General features: G+C 30.0%; 1 protein-coding gene across 1 annotated transcript in view; it reads right to left on the bottom strand.

The window, feature by feature from the left end:
• Positions 1 to 11341: 11341 nt before the first annotated feature.
• The window catches only part of LOC145242852 (protocadherin-23-like), a 50765-nt gene continuing 34458 nt past the window's right edge, over positions 11342 to 27648 (bottom strand). Inside the window, exons 11-12 of the mRNA XM_080105968.1 lie at positions 14542 to 15184; positions 11342 to 11682 (exon numbers count right to left, since the gene is read on the bottom strand). The gene's annotated coding sequence lies outside the window, so the exon portion shown is untranslated. The remainder of the gene's footprint in view (positions 11683 to 14541; positions 15185 to 27648) is intronic.

The following is a 27648-nucleotide window of genomic DNA, read 5'->3' as shown; positions in this document are numbered from 1 at the left end:
TATAATATGGAATATATTTTAAATTTGTATTATTTATTTTTAAAGGAATTATCAGTTTTTACCAGTTTGTATACAGTTTGTAATAAAATAACTTTTTATAGGAATTTGCCATTTTTGCAAGAATTGCAGGGAACACTTTCTTTTATAAAGGAATTGTCACAAGCCACTTTTACTAAAGGAATTGTCAGTTTTTACCAATTTGTATGTTTGTAAATAAAAATAACTCAAATCAGCTTTTATTTGTAGTGAATCATTCAACTTATAACTTATATACGTATTCACTAGAAAAAAAAACATAATACATGGCAGGGGCCAAATACAAGATAATTCGTAAACATACTATTCAATATGTGTTATTTTGAGATGCCAGTTAAAGTTAAAAACAGTTATCATACGTGCCGAGTGCACATTGACTAATAGAAAAAGAATTTTGTTACTACGAGTTTATTCGTAGCGGGCAAAGCTAAGTAAATGCCAGGGTATGAGACTACTCGTATTGGCATCGAATGTGTTAAGGCATCAATAATGTAAAGAAGAATTTATTCATTATTTTCATACACTGAAAATGTTTTTTTTTTTTTAATTATTAGTTTATTTTAGGCTTCTTTTTAATAACCATTAATAATATTACATCATATCTTTGGTCCAAAGTTATGATGTAATATTAATGGCTATTCACACTCTTAACCCATTGTTCTAAGGGAAGTAACTCTATTTTATTAAGAATTGCAAGAAAAAAATTAATTTTTCTTACAATTCTTTTAATGTAATAAAGTTTTATAACGTTAAAATAAAGATATATTATGCAAAACTGCTTGAAGGTACAAAGAGTTTTTAATCATGAGCGTACAATAAACAAAACACAAAACAAACAACTGAACTGGAAGAAGACAGATGATTAGGGTACATAACTCTATCATACGTAATTGCACTGTTATATTTCCTTACATATATACATAGTAGTTTTATTAAGAGTGAAATGTCTGGTGTCCCCTGAATGCTGCACTTTGATTTAAGTCAAAAGGCCAAGGGACTATAAAAAAAATGATATCCAGAAGACTAATTGGTCTGTACTGAGATGCTGAAGACCGATCTCCAGTGTTTTTAAATGCTAGGCAGACTAACAAGGTTTTCTAAGGTGTTTAAAACTTGTATTATGATAAATTATAATACAAGTTTTCTTAAGCACTACTATACTGGGGGGGGGGGGTATAGTATATCTCTCAGGAACTAAATGACAAAAAAAAAAAAGAAAAATACATAAATAAACAATAGTAACAATTCCTGTTTGTTTCTTTTTTTTATCCATTATTTTGATTTAGTGGACCAATGATCTAATCTTCTGCTTGGGTAGGTATCACCAAAGTGCTCCACAGAATTATCCCCCCTATATGTAACATGATGTAACTTTTCAAAAATAATTTCAGCATACGAAAATAATGAAAATGTGAGACTAAAATTGTGTTTTCATTATTGATATCTTAAAACAACATTCCTTTGTATTCGCCATTTCTAATGCATAGATATACCCATGTTTAATAAATCTAGCAAAAATTAACTGATGGTTAGATTTTCCTGAAGTTTTTTATGCTTATTCACATTCAAATTAATTTATATTTAAAATGCAGTTTTTGTAAAATATATGAGAGGAAATATTTCTTGGTATGTGTTCATTCCCCCCCCCCCACACACACACACACATTTCATTTTACAAAATATATGAGAATTGAGCTAAATTTCAATTATAAAGCTATAGTTTTAAATATTTAATTTTTTTATGTATAAACATCATAATCTTTTTTATTTACCTTAAATTCGAAATAGAAAATGGAAATAAATTCAATTTTGTTATGTTTTGTAAAAAAATGACAGTATTTCTTAATAATATATAATATTACGTTTCTGAATTTTGATATGTTGATTGGTTATACATGTTATTTAGATTCATCAGACGACTGCTCTCATGTGGAGTGTTATTTTTACAATGTTTTAGTTGATGTAACTTCCGACCTATTTGAAGTGTATCTTTTTGAACTCAAGAATCTTTGTCAATCTTCATGGTATTTTGTAATGAAACATTTATTTAATCCTCTTGTTCCTTCATTCATAGGTAGAAGTCTTAAGTAATTCGCAATTGTATTTTTAGTTGCCCACCCTAAGGATTGAATCTTTAACATTTAGAAGAATGTCACTTTTAAAACTGAATTTTTCCAAAAGGTTACATCAACCAAAACATTGTGAAAATGACACTCAAGATAAGAACGGTATCTGAAGAATTGAAATTATATGAGTATATAATATAATCAGTTAAATTGCGAAAAAGAAAAATATATTGTAAAAAAATTTTTCATTTTTTAAGTGAAGCCATTATTTACAAATAACTTTATAAAATTAACAGTAGATTTTCTACAGTGCAATGTAGATTACTATGTACTGTGGACTAAGTCATTACAGGGAGATGTGTGAAGATTCCTGCAGTTGAGGAGAGAGGATTGTTCAACTAGAACAAGCAATCAATCGATTTTATTAAAAAGATGGATGATTTCACCGATTTCGATGACAATAAAAGTATGAGAGGGTGGAACATTTGTTGGTCCTCATTCAATCCCAAACCACGTCTGGTCTCCCTGCTAGTATAATATAAAAATGATGATGACTATTGGCAATTTTAAAATAGCAAATTTAATACGAATTAAAAAATATGTAAATGTAAATACCTTTGTTAATTATTGTTGATGGCAACTGGTTTTAGTGTTTTTTTTTTATCTAGAAATCTATAGAAACTGTAAAGTATCAAAATTTACTTGTTAGCCTGTGATGTGCCTACCTGACTTTGATAGAAGCCATCTTGGAGCATCTTAGTATAAAGCCAAGAAGTACTCCAACATTGGATGTGAATTGGAGTATAAAAGTTATGTTTTAGTGAATAAAGAGTATTTATAAGGCATATATTGTCCTGGGAGACTTGTGAGAGATTAAACATTGAGATGCGATTCGAATGAATATCAAAATGCAAATGGTTCTAATTTTTTACCTTCTTTCTTTGGTTACTGCAAAATATATTATCTTTGTCACTACCTGAAGCTAACAACTTTTAATATGAAGATGTTAAATAATTTGGGAACAACCAATATGTGTTTAATTCATTGATTATATATTCTGAAGTTAATATTTTTTATTGTGTAAGAAAAATATTACCCCAGCAGACATATAAATAGCTTAAAATAATAAATTTATATATATATATATATATATATATATATATATATATATATATATATATATATATATATATATATATATATATTTCTAATAATTATATTATCAGGCTGACAAAAAAGTTCTTACAGTTATTAACTTTTAATTCAGCTGAACATATCTCGGTTCAAACAAAAATTTTATTGATCAAAATAAGCACCACCAGAATCAACACACTTTTGCCAATGCAAAACAAGTGTATTTATGCAAGTAATGTAAAAATTTTGTGTTTTGGTGGTGGTGAAGTCGCTGAAGGTGTTTTTGATATCGCTTAGGTCTTTTAAGCATTTCTTATGCAGAAAGTTGTCAAAATGCTTGAAAAAGTGGTAGTCAGTAGATGAGAGGTTTGTCAAGTATGGCGGATGAGGCAGAGTTCCGCAGCCCAATTCGTTCAACTGGTCGTTCATGTTGGGCATTGTCGTGGAGAAGAATTGGGCCTTTTATGTTGACTAATTCTGAGTGTTGTCAAAGTTTCTGATGCATTTCATCCATTTGTTGACAGTACTTCTTCACTGTAATGGTTTTGCCTGCATTTAAAAAACTGTAATGAATAAGATCAGTCGCAGACCACTGAATAATCAGCATGACCTTCTTTTGGTGCAACTCTGACTTCTGAAAGTATTATGGAGCTTCATTGGCGTCTAACCTTTGAGTTGAGTGTCGGCAGTTGTTGTAAAGAACTCATTTTCATCACAAGTCACAACCCGGTTGAGAAATGGGCCATTCTTGTTGCGTAATTGAGGGGAAAAAGACACTTCATAATGGCATTTTTTTTTTATTGTCGTTCGATTTGTGAGGCACCTTTTTATCCAGATTTTTGTCTTTCTAATCTCTCTCAAGTATTTGGAAATCATCATATATGTTACGTGTAATTCAGAAGCAAGTTCTCAAACAGTTGTGCATGGATTGGCTTTGACCAAGGCTCTTAATTGATCATTGTCAACATCCGATGGCTGCCCACTATGCTCATCATCTTCAAGACTCATCACTGCCACAAAATTTCTTAAACCACCATTATGCTGTGTGTTCAGTAGTGGTTGCTGGACCAAACGCTTTGTTGATATCACAAATTGTTTCAGCAACTTTTCGGCCTAGCTTGAATTGAAATAAAATTGTGCAAATTTGCTTTTTTCCATCTTGTATTAAATGTTCTGAAAAGAAGACATAATTGTTTTAAAACGATTGTAATTTAAACGATCAGATAGAGCGAAAACGCTCTTTAAAGTGATATATTATATAATATAGTATATTATATATTAAATAATATATTATATAATATATATAATATATTATATAATATATTAAATAATATATTATATAATATATATAATATAGTATATAATATATTATTTAATATATTATATATTATTTAATATATTAAATAATATATTATATAATATATTATTTAATATATATAATATAGTATATAATATATTAAATAATATATAATATATTAAATAATATATAATATATTAAATAATATATAATATATTAAATAATATATTATATAATATAAGTTATTATAACAAAACTTATTTGAAAATACATCATTTGAAATGAAAATTTAAAATTCTGCAAGAACTTTCTTCTCAACCTAATATTTGTGTAAATCTCAAAATTTTACAAAATGATAACAAAGATGTTCTGTTATTCATTTGAGTTTGAAAAAAAAAACCCAAAAAAACGGTTTTTAAAGTCATTATGTCGCTTCTGCTGTTCTATACTTATTGAAAGCATCGTATAGTTAATACACTTGCTGAAATCATTATGTGCTGATTTCTTCACATTTGGTTGCTTGTAAACAAGAAATGGCCATTTTCTGCAGACATTTTTGACTTTCAGGCACGTGATGAGTTACAAAATTAAAATTGGTAAAATTAGAAAGTCGATAAAAGCATTTTATTATACCATCTCCCTCTTCATCTCGAGTTGGTTGATGGTAGGTTTGCTTACTTGAATGAGTAAGGCTTCAATGATACGTAGGCACAGGTTGCAATTTGGGACAGCAAGGATTGCAGATTTTTATTCTTTTTTGAGAGATGCTGTGCTACCAGATGTTAGTAAATAAAGCTGTGAAGAGAGTGGATGCAGTAAGAGATACTTGTTCTAGTCATGCCAATATATGTATTATTTGGGGAGACACGGTCTCTTATTGGGCATTTGAACATACAGCATTACTAGCTTTTAATAACTTGTAATTGCACATCGAGTCATTATGCATTAATATATTAACTGTTTTAGATGTTTTATAATAAATGATAAATCGGAGGGTAGAGTTTTTGTCAGTAGGGTAAATATGCTTGTATACTTTTTTATTATTTTTTCGTCTACTTTATAATTAGGTTCTATCTGGTTACAATAAAATACATTTGCCCGCCAACTTGAAAGGATAAATCAAAAAAGAAACAAATAATAACTGTTTAATCAAACATTTATCAAAGAAGCAAATGGTGGTGCTATACTATATTTTTCCACAGTATCGAAATTAGTATCAAATGTTTTCAACTGTTTTTCTACAAGACTGCATTGTCATAGCCTTTGAACATAACTCTTTGCACACCCACATACGCAGATATATATATATATACATATATATATACTAAATTATACTTTACAAGAATTTATTGTTTGTTAGGATATTCAAATAAGAAATATTTAAATTTCCTTAATCTGCAAAAAAATGCATTCTTCTCATCAGAGGAAAGATATTAGCTAATGAAACTCTGTGAATTAAGGAAATTTTAATTTTCTTATTTGAGTATCCTGTCTAACAATAAATTCTTGTAAAGTATAATTATAATAATATAAATATATAAATATCATCATATATAATGATTACGAGGGGTGTGCAATAAGTAATACCCCTGACCCGCTTCCAGTTGACTGATCTAGCTGAAATTTTGCATGTGCAATGATTTATATCTCTACGGGTTATGTGGCAAATTACAGCTCTGAACTAATTGTGGTTTTTGTTTTACAGGTATTTGAACTGAGTCAGGTGTGAAATGGAGCCTGTTGAATGTCGAGTAGTGATCCGGTTTTTGTATTTGAAAGGACGCACACCACAGGAGACTTTTGAAATGAAAGAAACTTATGGTGATAATGCCCCATCATATGACCTTGTAAAACGCTGGCATCATGAATTCAAACATGGCCGGAAGTCTGTGGAAACAGCTCTCAGACCTGGTCGCCCCCCCCCCTTCTGCCATTGATGAGGCATCTGTTTGTCAAGTTGAGGCTACCATTTTGGAAGATCGGCGCATTACTATTCGCCAAATAGCCCAAGATGCCAAGATTAGTACAGGGTCTGTGAAAACTATCATTCATGACTATTTGCATATGCATAAGGTGTCTGCCAGATGGATTCCCAGGTTGCTCACACCATTCCAGAAGTGAGAACGCATCGAGTGCTCGAGGATGAATTTGGAGATGTGCCAAAAAGATGAGTCAAAGTTTTTCAAAAGACTGATTACACAGGATGAAACCTGGGTCCATCACTATGATCCTGAGACCAAAGCTCAGTCAATGCAGTGGAAGCACTTGGACTCACCACCTCCAAAGAAGGCAAGGATGCAGCCCTCCGCTGGCAAGGTCATGCTCACAGTCTTCTGGGACCAGGATGGAATAGTGATGACAGATTTCCTGGCAAAGGGTACCACAATTACAGGAGCCTATTATGCTTCACTTTTGAGGAAATTAAGGGAAGCTATCAAAATCAAGAGGCGGGGCAAGATCAGCAAAGGTACCCTCCTCCTGCAGGACAACGCTCCGGTTCACAACGGTCGCCAGATCAGAAGCACGGGCGTGTGATTATGAAATCATTCTCCATCCTCCCTACTCTTCTGACCTTGCACCCTCTGACTTTCACCTCTTCCAAGCCATGAAGTTGTTTTTGAAAGGAAAGCGTTTTCCAGATGATGCAGCCTTGATTTCTGAAGTCACGTCGTGGTTGGAGAACCAACCTGGGGTGTTCTACAAAAACGGTCTCCAGAGCTGCATCAAACGATGGGAGAAATGCATAACTCTGGGTGGTTCCTATGTAGAGAAAGACTAATAACTCTGCCGAGTTTCATTGCTCTACTGCTATGGAAAGTGGGTCAGGGGCATTACTTATTGCTCGCCCCCTCGTAGATCACTCTGACAGATATTAAAAAACATTTAAAAAATAAATGTTTAAATTCAACAGCATTTCTCGCGGTTAACGGTAGCTGAATTGATTAGGTCCTTGCTAATGTAAGCAAGGATGGCTTCTGTGGCTGGGTTTGAATTTATCGACTGGTATTAATCGTGACATCCTGCACTGATGATTCCCAAAAGGATGAAACACTAGTGTCTGTAGGTATTTAATAATTATTATAGTAAATAATTATATCTCTCTCTCTCTCTCTCTATATATATATATATATATATATATATATATATATATATATAGAGAGAGAGAGAGAGAGAGATATAGATAGATATACGTTAGGATTTGTGTTCCTTTTATAGAAGCGTTGGTTGAATTTGAATAAAATAAAATATGTATTTGATACAACGTATCTAATACATATTTTATTTCACACACAGACTCTCTCTCTCTCTCTCTCTCTCTCTCTCTCTCTCTCTCTCTCTCTCTCTCTCTCTCTCTCTCTCTCTAGTTATTGTATTAAAGTATTAAAATGTGACAATCCTAAAGTGGATATATGAAACTATGTCTTTTTAATAGCTGCTAGGATGTTTATTTTATTATTTTATAACTTCAAATGGTCACGTGAACCGTTTCAAGTCTTTCTTATCAACAAACATGTTACAATGTATTTACCATTTGTAGGACTGTGTAATTAGATTCATTCTGAACTATTTTAAAATGTTTACATTGTAAAAATTATGCACTAAAAATATAACACTTAGCATCTTCGCCGGGATGTTTTTAAAGGGAAATAATCACGAAATATTTTTTAAAAGATTATCTCCCTTGATTCGTAAAATAAATTTTATTGTTTGTCTCCTGCTAGTGTCAGTAAATTATTTTTAGAGTTTGCAAATATATTATCAGGAATGCATTTTTCCTCAGTCAAACTTGAGTATGGAGAAAATAAAAGTACATGTTTGATCGATCCTGTTCTAGCCAAACATGAACTTCGAAATCACAAATATAAAAAAGTCTTGGATGAGCACACTTTGATACCTCGTCATCTACTGTAATAGATAAAATTTGCTTCTGAATGGAATTTCAGTCATGACACTAACAGTTCAAAGTTTGCATAAAAGATTACTCATGCTTGGCATTATTACCTTTGTACATATCTTCTCACAAACAGAATTGTGACAGCAAAGCAAAATCTGCAAATAATGCTCCCACGAAAATGTTAATAAACTAGCAACAATGCAATAAAAGAAACAATCTCAATAATATCATTGAGAGTTACTTTGATTAAATGTAGATGATCAGGTGCACATTTATGAAGGAAAGACTTGGTGTTAAAGGTAGGCAAAGTAATCAAGTGTTGGCCTCTGTCATAGCCTGTGTTAATGGAGAAAGGTCACCAGATTCAACAAAAGTGCAGACATTCACTATTGATATACAAACTGTGGGTGCCAGTGACACTCTCTTATTCTGGCATAATACTCGATGTGTCTCACAAGACAATTTAAACCCATTGTTCCTAGCTCACAAATTTGGTCAAGTTTGAGCCGTATAATGCATCCACCTGAAAAATGAACTGGATTATTAAAGCATCAAGAGGAAGGAGGATTATTATTATTATTGTTATTAACAATAAACCAGATGTTGTTGAGTGTAGGGTTGCAAGACAGCACTTTGAGAACATCTTTGAAATAACTTTGTTTCTATCACATACTTTTACAACCCTCTTAAGAAATGGCTTTATAAACAAACAAAAACAATAGATTAATATCATAATAATGGCATAACCAATGACTAACCTGTGATTGTGTAGTTTCTTTGGAAATTTATGGTAATATTAATCAATTTTATCCTGTTGATCCTCCATAGCAATGTTCGTTTTATTATTTATCATGATTGTGTGCTTGTCTGTCTGTGTGTCTCTGTCTGTGATAAAGAAGCTTGCAATCCAAATTTGTGGTGTTATATATTAACATACAGAACTATTGTTCTGGTAGATTGTCTTTTTCTTTTCTATTTTTTCTCTTTTTTTTCTTTTTTCTTTTTAATTTTCTTTTTTTTTTTTCTTTTTAATTTTTAAAAGTTTTCTTTTTTTATCTTTTTAATTTAAATTTTTTTTTTTTTTTTTTTTTTTTTTTTTGCTATAAGAAAAATGATGAAATATTTTATAATATTTTACAGTCAAGATTTCTTTTAGGTTTTTCATTATTTGTATGGAAGCTTAATATTTTTAACAAAAGGCTGCCAACTTTTGAATACAAAAAGAGGTCCTCAGTTTTTAAGTAAATTGGCATCTTATTTTAAAAACATTGGTCCAACTAGAGCGGCAATTATTTTGCTTTGATTAAAAAAAAATGTTTTTTGTTATTTTCTGCAAATATTTACAATTAATTATAGAACAAAAATTGACTGAAAATAAAATAAATAAATCTACTAAATGGAATGTTTTGTTGATAGAGATCATGCTAATCTGAGATAGAGGAAGACAGATGAGACTTGCCTTTGAAAGAAGTAAGCATGAGTTATAGGGAAGAAATGTTATAGTTTCATCTACTTTGTTTTACAAGTGTCTGTTAAGTTTAACACCATCATAATTATTACATATTCGTTAACATTGTTATTAACATTATGCTGCCAACAACTTCATTTCTGTAAACATATTGTTGGATGTCCTTCAGTAAAATGACCTTGTTGATTGCATTGAGATATTACATCTAGCTGGCTATAACTATAACAAAATAAGGATGCAACCTGTATAAGTGGGAAAATTATGTGTGAAAGTTACGCCAAAAACAGAGGCCACTTGCATAAAAATAGAAAAAACAATACACCCGTTTGCTAAATATACAATATGCAGCTAGAGGAACGTGTGACTATAGGAGATTGCGTATGAGAGATGCGGGGAAAGGCATAGTCATAATTCGTTCCATAGGTGACATGTTGGAAGTGGCTTAGCAGTTTAAGGATCTGCGAGTGTCCAAAAATGTTGTTTAGCTGATTAAATTCTTGACTAGACTAGACTGACTAGAGAAGACGAGATCCTGTCTTCTGTCATTTACTGTTTGCAATGCATTCTATCTCTTTCTTCAAGTTGGTTGTATGGTTATATTTTTAAACATAAATGTTTGTCATCTTTCTTGTAAGCACAGCAACAATATAATACTCTATAGTTTCAAGTCTGTCTAGATTCTTTAAGTTATCCTCCAGCCAAAGAATTGACTAAACCTGGATGATAGGCATCTTTATTTGATAATGGTTTCCGTACACTTTTCTATTTCTGGTGATCCATTACTTCAATACATCTTCAATAATTTTTTTCTTAGTTTCATCTTGACATCCTTAAGCATTCAATGTTTGGCTTTGGGTGATGGCATCTGACATTTCCCAAGAGCTATAGGCTCTTGAGTCTGCTGGTGTCACTGCAGCATTCAAATTCTGTCACTTTAACAGATTAGAAATACAACTTTGCAGAATTAGATTTTTAATGTTATTTTATGACCGGGGTTATCAATATTGTTCTCTTTTAACCTTTCGTTTTCCAATTCAAAATATTTACTACATATAAAGAATTATGAGTTCCTACAGACTAATTAAACAAAAATTCTACATTCTGGTATTCTACAAAGAGAAGTATATGGTTATACCTTTTTGTTTATAGTAAAATTTACTGGGTTTTTTTTTTTTTTTTTTTTTTTTTTTTACTAAGAATTCCTATTGTCTCCAAGTTATATATAATGACACAGGGAGTTCATCTGTATGAGAATTACAAAACCTGTTGGAGGATTTTTTCTTTTTCTGGAGTTTTTATGCACACATTTTTCATACTGTTATCTGCATCTTTGTTGCTTTTAATATAACGATTTCATGGAATGTTTGACCTTTCTTGGTTTTATTTTGCATCTAAAGGGTTTTTAGGAGAAACCAAGATGATATGTAAGTTTGTTTATTCATTAATTTTGTTTTAGTTTTTTAGAAAGGTTATACTTATTTAGTTTTGCTGGTGTTAAAGTATTATTCCTCTTTCATTCATTGCTGAGAATGATATGATTTCAATAAAACAGTATTGATCAGTTCATCACTGTAGAGTTTTTTTTTTCTTTTTGTTTATTTCCGTTTAGCATTTAAGCATTTTATTTTAGCTGCATAAGATTTTTTTTCTTTCTGTTGCTTTTGTTAATATAGGTACTGTTCATCAACCTCTGGGTGCTGAGTAAATCCAATTTTGAGTTAATTACTTCATATAGCCATCTTGGAACTGTACATGTGATCCTCTCTATCGTTCATGATAGAAATGTCTGAAAATATGAAAAGAAAATTAAAATTATTTTTTCACATAATTCACACAGATATAGTGATATAACACAATGACTTATTTGTCATAATAACTATTGCTTAGGTGTATTATGTACAGGATGTTTCAAATATAACACTTTTGGAAAGAAAAAACACCATGTGGCAAAATTCAATGTGTATCTCTTAAAAGACCTTTTGTCAAATATAACTCACTTGAAGAATTGCACTGAGCTTCCACCTTAGACTAAAGACAGGACCGGAATCTAGAGCATGCAGTCTTCACTGTGTTCTTCGAGAGCCACCTAAACATCAGTTTGATCCTGACAATTAGCATGTTGTTAGTGTTTCAGGTGGTACAGTTGATGTCTTTCTCAATTACAGTGCACACACAGGTGAGTTGAGCAGTCATATGTTGAAATTGGTGAAGTGAAAATTCTCGGAGAGGTGTAACACAACTGAATCCTGCTGCCACATGTATGCTCTTGCGGCAGTCATTTTTTTGAAGATGTAAGGTGACATGATACGGCTTTTGCTGGTAGCACCCAAAGACCATCACAATTTGAGGGAACTTGGTCTTCACAAAATAAAGTGTAGTTTGTAGGTTAGCTACCTGTTGTCTTGTGTGTTATACAACTGGTCCTGGCAGAAGTTCTTTTTATCTGCAAAGAACCAGTGTATCCACAGCATGACTGGGTGCTTGACCTTGTGGAGTAGTTTCTGACTTTTTGTAAGGTGGTTCACTTGGATCTTGATAGTGAGTAATTAAGCTTTGCATCTCTTGTATGAAGATCTGTAAACAGCACTTTTTCATTCACTTCAATGCCCATTTCTCTTGCTTATTGCCACATCTTTTATCGTTTATTAACAAATTTTGTTATGAGGTCAGCCAGTACTCTTGTTATGGTCCTTCCTGCTGGCCACAGCTTCCATATTTCTATAAATTCTCAAGCATATATTTTAATGTGCTCAAGGACCACTGAGCTGCAGCCAAGATTTCTGAATTTTTTAATTCAGCATGAATCATCATGATACAGTTCACTAATCCGTTTATAGTCTTTAGCCCTCAAATTTATCAATAGTAGAGGGAAACACTTTTATGTTCCTTTGTACTTTACCTTTATTAAAGTAATTCTGAAATGAAAGAATAAAAAAGATGATCAAATTTGTCTGAAACTTTGCATTCTATAACTTTTTATATGGCAGCACTCGTTTTGTTTGTTTGTTGTGTGTGTGTTGTATGACAACTATAACTAGTTTAAATATTGAAATTGTGAACATTTCTAACTATATTTTAGGCCAATTATTACAAAAAATATTTTTCAGTATATCAGATGATTTTTATGCTATTTTCTCAAATATCAAATAATGGTAATAAAGTAGGAAATGTACTTTTTAACTGTTAGTATTTATTATATCAATACAGCTTTCTGTGTTAAAAGTAATTTGATATTTTAGAAAAATTAAAAAACGACTTACACTATTCTATAGTATATGTTAATGCAATTTTAATATTGATAGAAAATTATTACAAATAAACTTGAAATTAACTTTGGAACTGTCAAATTCTTAATAATTTTTTATACCTTTTAAGACTATACTTGTGCTTCTTTGTTCTCACACACATTTTTAAATAAGTCATTTGATTAAGGTATTTTTCTAAATCTAATTTGTATATTTCTTTTCTATACCTAGGTTAATTGTAAATTATTATTATACAATCTTATACAACCATAATTTCAACTGTATGTTGTTGATGATGATGATGATGATGATAATTATTATCATTATTATTATTATTATTTCTTCTTCTTCTTCTTCTTCTTCTTCTTCTTCTTCTTCTTCTACACTGACTTGTGTTACCTCCTGAACCATGGCATGCATGACAATCCTGAGCAAGTGTGCATAAGAAAGTAAACCAATCTCAATTCCACTATCATATGCTGATCACTGTGGACACGAGAGCTCAACCATGTGTTGATGGTTGTTGTCAAGATCATCAATACATTTACTTTTTCAATATGACAAGCACAATTGCACTTTTTGGAATTTCATTTTTCCAAAACATATGTTTATATCTATTTTACATTGAAAAGTTTTTGCTAGTCTCATTTGCAGGAATGATTTGAGGGACAAATCATTTAGTACCCAAATTACAACTGCTCTTATATGTAACATTTGTAGTACTCTTAAAATACATTCGGAATCTGTTGTATACATGATTAGATTTTTGCATTGCCTGTGCCTGTTCAGAATAATATTTGCTGGAAGAATCAGCCAATAGATGTGCTTGTGTAACTCTCTTGATATCAATGTAATGAAGGATGCAAATAAAAATTGCAGCTGTTATTGCTCTTTCTGATTATTTAACATTTGAGAAATAACAGAAGATTTGAGGTGAGAGGTTAACATTTAGAAATCGCAATTTGATATTATCATTTTTACCTCCAATTTCAATAATTCATTGAAATTTTTCATTATACATGAAGTCTCAGATGATAGAACAATCAACCATTGGTTGATTTAGTCACATGATCACCAATATAAAGTTTGTTACTCAAAGATCCATTTCCTCCTTTCCTTTTTGTTTTTTGTCTTTTCATAAAGACAGGCTATTTCTGTTGATATGCTGTGCTTACACATTATAAATCTACCTTTTCATATATGCATTTGTTAATAAGCTTTCGCATTTGTGCATTACTTGTAAGCTCAAATAAATCCTCTTATATTTTTATAAGTACAGTTTTTTTTGTTAACATGCATGAACAATTAAGAAAGGATCTAAAAGTCTAACTTGCCATATTAAACTATTATTTTTCATATCTGAAAGAAAAAAAAAATTTTTATAAAGAAAATATCCTTACCATTTATTCCGTAATTTTGATGTGCTGATAGAAACCGGCAAGAATTTTTTTTTTTTCTTATTGTGCCTATATTTTTTACGAAACAAATTTTGTTCTGAAGTAAAATTGTCGTTAAAAAAATACTCATTATTTCTGTTGTTTCATCGTTTCAGAAAATGGAGTTCCAATATATTTTTTCTTTGGCATTTAGAATAGACTTATTAAATTCTTCTAAGTTAGCTTTCTCAGAAATCTTGGTTTGTTATAATTATTGTTAAAGTCCGTTTTTTTATAATAAATAATTTTTTTTTACTATAGACTATACTTTCTCATTAAGAAGTGTTTTTTATGAAAGAAATAGGAATTGCCATTCTTTGCAGTTAATTGAAAGTGATTAATTGCCAGATTTCTAGAGTCGTTATCCATGATCTGGAAATTGGCAATAATGTTTTTTGTCATTCTCTGAATTATTTCTGATAAGCTCTCGGTTGGTTTCAATAAAAAGCTGGGCAATGTTGGCAGCTGGTTTGGCTGCCTCGTACCCAACGTTACAATCTTCAATGGAGAAAAACCATATTCTCATAAAAATAATCTATAAGCTGTTGGTATTAAAATGTCCACTCTTTGAGAAAAGGGTACTTGCTGTTAAAGATACCACACACATCTGAAAATAAACGGTAAAGAATCAATTAAATATTAAACATGATCGGACAACAAACAAACAATATCATTATAAAGTTTACCTTCTAATTTAATACTCCTGTATTAAAAACACAATATTTCAGAAAAGATCAATGATACTCATTTATTTTTTACATTATATAGTGTATGATTTTTTCTCTAGTATATCATATTTAAAAAGTGGATAAGCTACATGAATAATTAGAAAATACAGGTTCAACTTGATCCAGTTTTTATATACTGTAGGAGAGATGCACATCTTGTATCCTAAATGCATGAAATGTAAAAATTCATAGTAAACCTCCCTATCTGCGTGCCAAGAGAATGCACCTACATTTCCCCACAGTTAACATACATTGAACCAGGGCTGTGAAGTTGAAATTCAAAACCTCTTACTCCTCTATTTTTGGTAATTCTGACTCCGACTATTTATATAATTAAATTCATACACTCCTAAGGCTAGTAATCTCACATCATAACTGGAAACTGGTGTCATATAACATGTAAATTCAGTTTATGTAATTTTTCTGATGTCATTAGATCGAAAACATATTTAATCATTGGTCCTTTAATTTATTAGACTCTGACTAGTCAAAATTCTTTAGCATTCCCAAGTTTGAAAAGATGTACCTGAAGAATTTTGGAGGTTGCATTGACTGAAACATTGTGAAAATAACAACCAAGATGAGAATAGTATCCAAAAACCTAAAATAACAAATTATTAATCCTCATCTCAAAAATTCTGAAACATCAAAAACCAAAATTTTCAGAATATAAATTTTTATTTCAAAACATACTTGTTTATTGTTTTAATGGCAGATCTGTTTGCCACACTAATTTAACATAAAAAAGGATCCTCTTTTTTGACAATTTTTTTATCAATATTGATAGTTTAAAGATCATATTTATTTACATAACCCTGTGGAAAAGCAAGGGTGAAAAATGACCTTCCTTCTACTTTCATAGACAAACCATATTAAATTAAGAGTGATAAAAAAACCCTCCCCATCTAAACATGTATGTTTTTCAAATTTTCATAATTTTTATAATCTGAAGATTTAATGCTAAATCACTGAATAGTATTTCGAAAAAAGTCTTAACAAATTACAGAAATAAGAATTTTGGAGATAAAGGTTTGTTAGCATCATTACATGTCTATCAACAATTTTGGTTATTTTCAAAATTTTTGGTTTAGCTGTTTTTGTGCAAAAAGGATTAAAAACTAATCTGGCTATAATTAGTTATGTTGCACTTTCTCTTTCGGTGGCTTACTATGTTGTCACTCAAAGAATAGAATTTATTTCTTTTTGATTTCATATAGCTGTTATGATGGCCGTGGCAATAAGGGCATAGAATGGGAGTCAAAGATAACTTTAGTTTGGTGCTCAAATCGTGCCACTGGTGGAATAGTTATACATAATAACATTGATAACTCTAGATTAAGATGAAATGTGTATGTAGATATTAAAATATTTAGTGTGTGTGTGTGTGTGTGAGAGAGAGAGAGAGAGAGTAAATAAATTGTGAAATTTTGCAGATATTTGCACATTCGGGTTGACATCAAAACGTTTAGAAATGCTAAATCGTATCTGGAGTATGACTTAAATACTATTGCCAAAATTCTAAATCAGTACTCATTGTACATTTCATTTACTATATAGTTTTTTAAAGTCTCTTTACATTGCTCTCTATAAGCCATTTTTTTTTCTATATAAAAAGATTTTGAACAAAAGGAAAAATAGGTAAAATTTACTAGTTTTCGTTCAATTTAAAAGGGAAGGTAATTAAAATTAAAAGTTTTTTTCAATATTTAATTAAATCTATTTTATGTTGATTTTGAAAATCAGATTATTAAAAAAATAAAATTATTTTAAAAAATTGCATGCATTTATACAAAAAGAAAACATCCTTAAAATATAGCATATTTGTTTTTATCATTTCTTTTGATTCTACTTTTAGTTTTATTTCCTACTTTTCATTTTTGAGATCTAGTTTAAAACATGATGCACAAAACATACTTAATAAGATTTAAAAATTTAAATATTCTTTAGTTTAGAGATTGAGTTATGTTTGAAAAAAACTTTCTCGGCCATCATTTGCAGTTAACACTCAAGTGACCAATTTCTTACTAAGTTTCTTTGTCAATCTTACTCTTCTTCTTCATTATATGTTTAATCGATTCTTATTTTATACGTTGTCGCTCATTCTTACTTTCATCACTGTCTAAGGTAGTAAAGAAAGGAAAGAATAAAAAGATTGGAATTGTCCCATTATAAACAAAAGCGTTACAAACATCACTAATATATTACTATTTAACCCGTAATTGAAGGGGGGTATAGTTAGCAAAAAGAGACTAATTTTGGATTTTGTCTTTTTATTTCTCTATATTTGACTGGCTTTATAGGCTCTAATTTAACCCAAACTTAATGGGTGACTCAATAAGTGATTTTTCTAATGTGTTATATATATAAAAAATCAATTTTGAACTAACAAGCAACTTTTTTCCTTAATATTTTCAATTGAGATAGATATTTTATATTAGTGAGCATTATTAATTTCTTTTGGATCACGTTGAAGTAATATTGATAAAATATAAGTATAAGTTAATATCAATAAGTTAATAGCCTTCTATTGAAAAGAAGAGCAAATTGTTTTTATTACAACTATTTTTAAACATAATCCACTTCATTGTTCAATAGTGAAGAAATAACCACATGTGTAGAGTTATGCCCCTTTAACTACATTTAAAAGACTACAATTGTAATGTGTCTTAATCACCAGACATATAACTGTTTTTAAGAGAAGCATAAACTCAATTATGTTAAAAGTGATTTAATTAAGCTTGCGGACTAATTTCAAAATATATTCGCCGCAGTAAATCGTTTTAGGAGTACATTAATAAGTTATAAGTTGCTACCCAGCTTCTAATGAGTGCTTATTGCCCGTCAGCAGAAGAAAAACAAATAAATCACAGCTGAAAATCAAGTGTTGTGCAAAACTTTAAAAAAAAAAAAAAAAAAAACATCCCTAGGCACAGGTTAGCAAGCGATTTATTGAAAATACCTGACTACTAATAAAACTCAATAGAAAATTAATATTTGACTGGAATAAATTCAAACATAAATTTCAAAATAATGCCATAGAGAATGAATTATCAAAAAGTAAAAGAAAACGAATCAACGTTCGATAGCAGCTTTTGTATACACCACCACCATATAATTATGATCCGTTAAACAAGATTATATGTTAAGTTAGGTGTGTGGGATGATTTTGAAATATTCTGTCAGCTAAAAATATTCAAGCAAGAGAATGGTAGCATACAGGTACCATGCTTGGGATTCCATTCTCCATGGACACTTGAATAAGGAAAATCCTAGGAAATAAAAAAACAACCCACAAACTGACAGTTAATGGTGATTTTTAAGTCAATATATTACTATCTTAATTATCCTATATTATTTATATTCATCAATTCATTCACAATACACTCATTATATCCGAGATGTGCCTCCAGACCTAATTCACACATTGTATTCAGTTTCGACATTCTGCTATTCAAGCTGAAATTGGCCAAACTGGAATCAGCTAGTATCACTAAGTATTGGGATCTACGTACATTGTGATAATGTGCTAAATTTTGTAGTTCTGGATAAAGGCAAACAATTAATTCACTGCAAAGGGGAACATCTTCAACTAACCTCAATGTTAAGTCATGAGTCAGCAAGCATACTAGAAGTTGTTGGGTGAATTTAGTACCTGAAAAACTCATTACAAAAGATTTTACAACTGAAAGGGAATGTAGAATTATCTCCCTTTGATTAGGTAAAAATTTAGAAATGTTTTTAATGTTTATAGTTTGGTTGATTATTAATGGTTTGGGGGAGCAGACTGTCTAGCTTTCAGGCTAGATCAAGTGTAATATCTCTTCTGTCCTAAATCAGATAAGGAAGAATTCTCTTACAATTGAGAATTTTTATCTCGGTTCAGTGTTCGTTTTTGGGATTGCTAGACTTTACTCATTAAAAACTGATGTGGACAGTCAATCAAGTGTATAAGTTTACATAACACTAGATATTAACATTGCAACAAATAACTGGGTTAAACGTAATGAATAATTGTCTCATGAATTATGTAAATGGATTTTAATTACATAATTTGTTTAGTGTTTTTTCCCGTCCTTAAATATGATACATGTGGACTATTTGTGCACAGTGATGACCAAAATGAAGTATAAATATCAGTGTTTATGAGGACAATAATGCAAAGGAAAATTCAAATGCTTATAACGTTCCAAATAAAGAAAAATGCAGAAAATAAAGTTGCCATAAAAGATTTTCATTAGAATGGTAGGAATAGCTTGACCAATTTTTAGGAAAAAAATAGCATAAATATTTATTATAGATAAAAACTTTTAATAAATTCACAAATTATTTAAAACTAAATACGAAATAAACTGTGGAAAATTCAGTGAAAATATATATATATATATATATATATATATATAAATATATATATATATATATATATATATATATATATATATATATATGTGTGTATATATATGAAAATATTCACTAAATTTGCCAGTTTATTTTGTATTTAGTTTTATATATAAATTTATTTTATATAAGTGAAAGTGTCTGTCTGTCTGTACATTTCCCTACACAATAACTCTGTCAATTTTCAGTCTACAGGCTCAAAATTTGATATGCAGGGTATTGAGATTTGGGAAAATCTTATTTAATAACTTGATTTGAGCCCAAAAACAATAAATGTTAAGGGGCCATAATAGAGTCAAAGTTAAATAAAATTTGACCTCTGTGGTCTCTACCAAATTGCTCTGACAATTTCTGGTCTAAACATTTGAAATTTTACATAAAGAGTATTCAGAGATAGGGCAAGCTTTTTAATCGGTTTATGTCGAAAATTTGAGCTAACAATATATAAATCTATGTATGTTTGTATGTCTGCCTAAAACTTTCGACAAAGGCCACGGATTTTCACAAGATCAGTATCGTTTTGAAGCTCGACCCTTCAGATGACAAATACCGAAAAATTGGCTAAAAAGATTAATATCTTCACCCTCATCTGGGCACTTTTCTATAGCGAAGAGTCGCTTTTTTCACCGATATTTTCGAAAGTCATCCCCTCTTTTCGATTATCTAGCCTTAATTTAAACCAACGTCACTTCCGGTTTGGCGGTGGTCGTAACAGCAAAGATGTCACTTTTTTTTCCCCGACCTTTCCTCCTTCGCTGTACAGGTTCAAGCCTGCCTTCCTACTACCACTTTTTTTCTTTTTATTTTTGCTCAAAACATACCTCCAAACACCCGGGCAATGCTAAGCACCCATGCTTGTGTGTGATGTTGTTGGTTGGTTGGTTGGTTGGTTGGTTGGTTGGTTGGTTGTTTTTGTTTTACGGCATATCAACCTTTTTCAGGTTATTTAATGCCGAATCTAGTTATTTTGAGGAACGATTTTTAATGGAGTATATTTGTTTTTTACGTCGAATTCTATTTAACCCATTGTTGGGACCCTAACAAGTACTACCACTCTGGGTCAGAGTGGACCTGGGAGCAATGGCAATTAAAGGGTGGCTCCACACTCCCCAAAGCTTGCAAGGTGGGGCCTTACCATCGGATATAGTTTTAGGTCATATCCAGGACGTGTGTGTGTGTGTGTGTGTGTGTGTGTGTGTGTGTGTATCTATATATATATAAATTTCCTTTAATTTCTGTATATGAACTTAATTCTTTCCAATTCAACAAACATGGTTTTCATTAGCTATCTATGAATAAAATTAAATAATAAACAATTAATATGAAGAAATGAGACATATTCTTTGAGAAATTATTAATATAATTTGGGAAAAGTGTTCACTTCTATCCCATTGCAAAATCTTATCTTTCTCAACATTTTTTGTATACCCTATTTCCCAACCCTATCACTTATTCAGACTCTTTTTATCCTCAACATTTCTGAGTAGGACACAAAACTGCACCCAGTGATGAGGTCTGAACATGAGCAATATGAGACCTTTAGAGAGTGTGGAGTTATCCCTTAGTTGCTACTACTCCTAGGTCCACTCATACCCGGAGTAGTAATACTCAGTGGTAATATACTAAGACTCCATTTATGTATTAAATAGAAACTATCATTTACAAATTATTTGTTTACAAAACATACACCTTCAAAAAATCAATCTACAAACCAATCTTATACAAAACCTATGGTTTCACCATAAAATTTCACTTCTCATAATTTCTTACAATGCACATTTATAATGAAAAATATATAAAAATATAAATGCAATATTTTCATATCAAGAAATGTTAATACTTAAGAAGAAACAGTCTTATCTATATATCTATAAAAGTGAAAGTGCCTGTCCGTCTGTCTGTCTGTGTACACTTCCCTACCAAATAACTCTGTCAATTTTTGGTCTACAGACTCGAGATTTGACATAAAGAGTATTGAGATTTGGGAAAATCTTTTTAATCGGTTTTCAGCCAGAAATTTGGCTGTCAAGGGGTCAAAGTTCAACGATTTGACCGTTGAAAACTCTACCAAACTCCTCCGCCAATTTTTGGTCTTGAAATTTTAAATGTAGGTTACTTGGACATGGGTCAACTTTATAATTTGATTTGAGCCCCCAAATATAAGTGTTAAGGGGTGAAAATTGGGGTCAAAGTTGTAAAAAATTGTCCTCTGTTGTCTCTACGAAATTACTCAGACAAATTTTGGTCTAAACATTTGAAATGTTACATAAAGTGTATTCACACGTAGGGCAAGTTATGAACAGTACATATTGCCTGAGCAAAGCCGGGCTGAACTGCTAGTAATAGTATATTTGTATATTAATATTGATGACAATACATTGATTAATTATATGCGGTAAACATTTACTTAATACAAAAGGAATTTATTTTTAACACTCTTTTTCTGAATAAATATAATACCGGGTCATTAATTTATCTTAGCTTGTAATTTTATCTTAAAAAAGGTTTTGTACACAATTGTATTTTGAAAATTGCATGGGGACAATAACCTACGAAAGATTATACATTCATCATTTTTTGTTTGCATCTAATTTTGAATCGTGTAAAATGAAAATATTCTTAATCAAAATTTTAAAAAAAAATATATAGCAAAATCGTTTAAGTTGATGTATTTTAAAATAAGAAATTGGTCTTTAAATTGTTTTTTTTTTTCAACAGTAGGAAGTTTTATATCATCTGTCATCAATGTAACAAGAAACAATAGATTCTATTGTTATTATTATTTTTATTATGTCTAATAATTCACTTTCTTTTAAACGCCTTGTTTCTTTAAAAATATTGTATAAATGGTCTTGGATTGAGTTTTTAGGGGGGGAAAAATCTCAATTCATCCAATATGACAGGCATTAATTTTACGAATGTTTCCTCTGAATTTTGTTTACAAACTGTAACAATGGCGGTGCTATGAACACTTATTGTAATAATATTTATCGATCTTTCTCACACATGCATGCACACTAATATTGAAAATGTGGAATGTATAATTCACCATTACTAGTGTTCAATTATTAGTTGCAGTTTATTTTTATTCACATTTTCAAGAATTTTTTAATAGAAATATGAGGAAAGGCGGTTAGTATAAAAAGCTAACAAGATGTAGAGTAATACAATCACACATTGCTCGTGTGAGCAACTATATAGATAATTTATTAATGCTTAGCTTTTAAACTTTGTAAATCTTGATATTTCGTTAAAAACTGAATCTTTGTCACCAAGATGCAATAGAAATAAATGATATTTATTGTATATTATTTATTCTTGTAGTAACTAGTTTATTATAGTTTCTTAATTCTTAATGTGAAATTTATAAATTCTTGATTTGTGCAAATATTTGTCTAAATATACACGTGTTTGTGTTTTATTTAGTTTATAATTCTATTTGTACGTATTTAGTAATTGCCAAGAAGTTATTAAAGAAACTTTAAATAAGCAATGGTAAAATTGATTTTCTTCCCAAACTACCTGACATTTTAGACGGAATAGTCATCGAAATGGAATGATGTTCAATCAGAGCATAGCAATTCGATGACTCATACTTTACTCACGTTTTATTTTTTTTATTTTATTTTTTATGTTCAATTCTTATTCATTCATTCCATAAAATGTTACCTGACAAAAACGAAATCTAACCCTCTTTTTTTTTTCTCCTTAAAAAATCTTATCTTTGAAAACTATAGAAATTTTATTATTTCCAAGTAACCATAGAATATAAGTTATGATTGTTAAATGCATTGCAAACTTATAAATAAATATGGCGAGTGGGAGGGGGGGGGTTTCAGTGTAGATAAAGCTGTGACGATAGTAGCATCATTGGCAAATGGATGCGGTCCTGGCTATGGGGAATGACAACATCACACGTGTGGGGGAAAGGAAATCAACATTTTCATGGGTGATAATAGTAGCACTCATCCATTGACTGCTACTCACAAACGAAATCAACATTTTCATTCAGGAAAAAGAATAATGAACCTTCTGCCGGTGTTTTTTTTTTTTTTTCCTCATTTTATGTATGATAATAAAAAAAATTCCTATTGAATTCAAATTTTGAAAAGCAATTGATGCTGACTATAAAAAATATTAAAGAACAATGAATATGTTTAGCATTAATCAATATTTTGCTGCGGAGTGTATTTCTTTCCACTCTTACTTGATTTCTATCCAAAGAATTTCATGAATGGTGTGATAAAAAAAAAGAGGGAGGGGGGCTGAACAATTGATAGCTAGCTTTCTTTCGCTTTCACATTTGCATCTGGTATGCAAAATAAACTGTTTATCATTATTTTTTTCCTGTCAGTTTATCATTGCTAAAATTTTAAATAAAATTATGTGACTATTCCTCGTGTATCTGTGTATGTGCGTTTCTTGTCTCTACGTGACCTACACATTATTTTTTAAATGTATATACTATTATTTATTTAAATAAAACATGCAATAATCTAAAATAAAAGGAATTTTTTAAAAAGCATATTTTAAACATTAACTTAATTAAATCCATAACAATACATTTTGATTTATTTGTAAATAAGTCAGCCATCATCTTTCTCATTTAATACTCTACACTAATGGAGATTTTATTATTATACTAATTCTAGGTAACTTTAAGTAATGTTTGGGAGGATAGTATCATGACAAACAAACATATACTACCCTGCCCCTAGAGAATGGTATAACGAACAAATGAACAAATATTATGAGTATAATATCATGTGGCGGACATTACATGGAAAACATCCGTCAGCCATTTTAATCTTTTGCTAACAGTTGAAAAAAGAATTATTATTTTGTGATTCTTCAAAAATGTAAGAAATTTTGAAGCATCTAAATTGTTGAATATACTTTCATTTCTAACTTTTATATATTAATAAATTTTCATATATTAAAAAAATTGGGTTTTTGAAAACTATTTACATCCAATAATTTTTATAAATAGAGATGTTTCAATTTAATGTTTAACCACATTTCCATAACAAAATCAGTTATAGTTTGATAACAATTTGGTTCACTTAATAATTTAATAACCACAGGATAAAATAATAAAGTTAACTTTCAAAATCCAATTTTAAAATATAATAAATTGGTAATCTGTTTTTCTTTAATGTCGTACTTTTAAGGCACGGGGGGGGGGGGCAAGAAAACGAAAATGAAAGTAAAAACTCCAGCAATGCCCGTCACGTGTAGTTAATTTGAAATAAAAGTTAGAAAACATGGTTTTCACTTTGTTCATGAGCAAGACTGATTTGAAGATTTCAAAATATTTAATATTTTATTGTATGCTTTTTAAGAAATATGCTTATTAAATTGAAAAACAGAATTTACAATTTGAGTATGCCTAACTTAAATGATGTTTTGTTTTTAATTGTTTGACATGTAAACGCATATTTTTTTGACTAAATAAAATAGTTTTACATAAAATGATTATATTTATATGATAATGTTGTATGTTTTCACTAAGCATGTATTAGATTTTTTTTAATATTTTAAAGAATGTTTTTTTTTTAATTTCGTTGAATATACTTTAAAAAAAAATACACTTTTAAAATTATTAAAAAGAAGTTTTTTCTAATATCTTTTAGATATTAGAAAAAACTTTAATAATTTTAAAAGTGTATTTTTTTTAATTTAGTCGAAAGTAAGAGTCTTATTTCAAGTCTTAGTTTTACTAACAGTTACACATTTTAATTATAAATTAAATTTATACAAAAATTAAATTATAAATTTTCAGATTCAGAACGATTGTTTATAAAATTTTAATTTGAAAGTGACTTTCTCTTTCACTATGATAACATTTTTAAGTTATAATATTTTTTTCAGATGTGTTAAAATTAACTAAAGGCATTGTGCATATTTTTTTTAAAATACATTTTATAATAAAATTGTGTAACAATGAATACATAATGAACATTTCTAAATGAGCCGGCATCAAAGTGATACTTACGATACGGAAATCTTATTTACATTTAGACTTTTTTTATAAATGTAAAACGCAAAGAATTCTCTTTCTCTGTAAGAAATCTTCTATTTTTTAATACATGCATCTCTATATAAAGTTATGTTATAGTTGTATGTTTGTGTCGGGTAAAAAACTGATCATTATTAATTTTGAAAGCTGCTAGGCATGAGTAATGTTGACTATATTTAAAGGGAGCATGTGGGAGCTTGAAGCTCTTCCTGGGGTTTAAATACCACCAATTTTAAAGAAAATATTAACCATATATGTTAGGTATCAATCAATAAATATTCCCCAAATTTCAGTTTCATTGAAGTATTTTAAAGAGTTGTTACATGGTATTTCTGATTTGCATGAAATTTGATTCAAAGTGATTATTTCTTAAGATCTGTTAAAATTAAGCCCCGAATTTAAAATAGTTTTCTCAAATCAAAATCATTAAATGAATTTTGCCAACTTTAAAACCATTCACGATGCAGGTAGTGATGTAGAAGATTTTTGTTTCATCAGAATATCACATCCTGTCACATTCTCTCTGTATCATTCTCTTGATTTTAAAGTTATCTTCTTTTTTTTTTTTTTTTTTTTTTTTTTTAGAATGTAACTTTCATTCAGTATTTTAATCACTAACACGTCCCCCCCCCCCCCCCGTTTATCTCTTGGATCATACATAAACGTTGAATATTCTTTTTATACAAAAAAAACTATAATTTTAATGCAATTGAACAAATTTAAAGCAAAAATTAAGTTAAAACATGCACTACTTTCAGCATGAAAATAAAAATGATTCTACTTTTTTTAGGTATTATGTGTAAACACTGAAAAACTTGGTAGGAAGAAAAAGAAATTATTTCAGGAATTAGAAGTACGGAATCAGTTTTGCATGTGAATTTATCATTACATGTTTGCCTACCTATTTCCGGGCCATTCAGTTCACTTTTTTTTTTTTTTTTGCTATGGGAGATAAATTTTATACATTATTCATTTGGGGGGGATCTACTTTTCTAAGTGTTTACATGTGATTTTATAAGTTCTTTTGTTTTTCTTTTGGGGGAGTTTGCTTAGGATTAGCAATAGGTTAAGGGATTTGGTAAAATGGCATAATACTCAAAACTCGTCACTTCCAGCTAAAAAGAAAATGGTGAAAGTCAGAAATCAGTTCCCTGTGTGTATTATGTTAACTCAAACTGAGTTTTTCATTGAATTTCATTTTTATGACAAATATTTTTGGTGAACATGCATAATGCTTCCTCTTTAGAAAGTGTTCTGCGTTAGGTAATGTACCTTGAAAATCTGACCCATGTGAATTTTGTATTTTAAACATATGAAAATGTAGGCCAACATAAAGGAAATTTGAAAAGTGATTTTTTTTTTTCATTGAAATATGTTTATTTACAGAATAATTAATAATGAAAAGAATGTAATTTAAAGGTGCCAGATTTTCAAGGTATACCACTGAGTGTGGAACACTTCCTTAGGATTTTCCCAGGTATTATGTCCTTTCATAGAGTTGTTTCACTAGTTAATAGTATAGTTTAAGACTTGCTGTTGACCAAATTTTCAAAAACTTTGCTAATAACAGAGAGAAGACAGCTGAGTCAGACAGATCACCAGCATTTTTGTGGATAGAGACAACAGAGGACTATTTCCAACAAGAAGGGAAACACGACTAAGTCAAATAGAGATTGAATCATTTCGAGAGGATAGAAGAAAGTTCAGGAGAACAATGTTTTGAGAACAGCAACAAGAATTGAATCAGCACCGAAAGTCTTGAAAGTCTTAGACTTTTTTTTTTTTTTTTTTTTTTTTTTTAATTTTTAGCCCAATCCAAAGTGTCCCTTTTTGAGAAGCTGGATTTTCCCTACATGAATCAGCACCGAAAGTCTTAGCCTTTTTTTTTTTTTTTTTTTTTTTTTTTACATAGGCATCATCACATTATCA

This window comes from Euprymna scolopes, chromosome 21 (assembly GCF_053919585.1).
Source record: "Euprymna scolopes isolate OS-2025 chromosome 21, ASM5391958v1, whole genome shotgun sequence".
NCBI classification, from domain to species: Eukaryota; Metazoa; Mollusca; class Cephalopoda; order Sepiida; family Sepiolidae; genus Euprymna; species Euprymna scolopes.
Note: the sequence above shows the minus strand (reverse complement) of the source record. Positions and strands in the feature narration are given on the sequence as shown.